The sequence below is a fragment of the Arachis hypogaea genome, chromosome 13 (assembly GCF_003086295.3).
Source record: "Arachis hypogaea cultivar Tifrunner chromosome 13, arahy.Tifrunner.gnm2.J5K5, whole genome shotgun sequence".
Lineage (NCBI taxonomy): Eukaryota > Viridiplantae > Streptophyta > Magnoliopsida > Fabales > Fabaceae > Arachis > Arachis hypogaea.
In genome coordinates this window covers 43943778-43944802 of record NC_092048.1, presented here as the reverse complement: position 1 = coordinate 43944802, position 1025 = coordinate 43943778, and the positions used below count along the sequence as shown (strand labels likewise).

Here is a 1025-nt window from a genome sequence, read left to right as displayed (position 1 = left end):
GGATGCAGCTTGCATTCCATTCAGACTCTGAGAAATCATATTGACTTGCTGAGTCAATATTTTATTCTGAGCTAATATGGCATTCAGAGTATCAATTTCAAGAACTCCCTTCTTCTGAGGCGTCCCATTACTCACAGGATTCCTCTCAGAAGTGTACATGAACTGGTTATTAGCAACCATGTCAATGAGTTCTTGAGCTTCTGCAGGCGTTTTCTTTAGGTGAATGGATCCACCTGCAGAAGTATCCAATGACATCTTAGCTAATTCAGACAGACCATCATAGAATATATCCAGAATGGTCCATTCTGAAAGCATGTCAGAAGGACACTTTTTGGTCAGTTGCTTATATCTCTCCCAAGCTTCATAGAGGGATTCACCTTCTTTCTGTCTGAAGGTTTGAACATCCACTCTAAGCTTACTCAGCTTTTGAGGAGGAAAGAACTTGGCTAAGAAAGCCTTGACCAGCTTATCCCAAGAGTTCAGGCTATCCTTAGGTTGAGAGTCCAACCATATTCTAGCTCTGTCTCTTACAGCAAACGGGAAAAGCATAAGCCTGTAGACCTCGGGATCAATCCCATTGGTCTTAACAGTATCACAGATCTGCAAGAACTCAGTTAAGAACTGAAAAGGATCTTCAGATAGAAGTCCATGAAACTTGCAGTTCTGTTGCATCAGAGAAACTAATTGAGGTTTCAACTCAAAATTGTTTGCTTCAATGGCAGGAATGGAGATGCTTCTTCCATGTAAATTGGAATTAGGTGCAGTAAAGTCACCAAGCATCTTCCTTGCATTATTATTATTTTCGGCTGCCATCTCTTCTTCCTTTTTGAAAATTTCTGTAAGGTTATCTCTGGATTGTTGTAATTTAGCTTCCCTTAGTTTTCTCTTCAGAGTCCTTTCAGGTTCAGGGTCTGCTTCAACAAGAATGTTCTTGTCCTTGCTCCTGCTCATATGAAAAAGAGGGGAACAGATAATAATAATAGGGATCCTCTTTGCCTCAGTAGAGAGAGGTTCCTTTGTGTGAG

General features: G+C 40.7%; 1 non-coding gene across 1 annotated transcript; it reads left to right on the top strand.

Moving 5' to 3' along the window:
• Window positions 1–309: 309 nt before the first annotated feature.
• On the top strand, window positions 310–417 carry LOC112739062 (small nucleolar RNA R71). Its single transcript, XR_003170002.1, has one exon. It is a non-coding gene; the product is annotated as a small nucleolar RNA R71 (small nucleolar RNA).
• Window positions 418–1025: the final 608 nt, after the last annotated feature.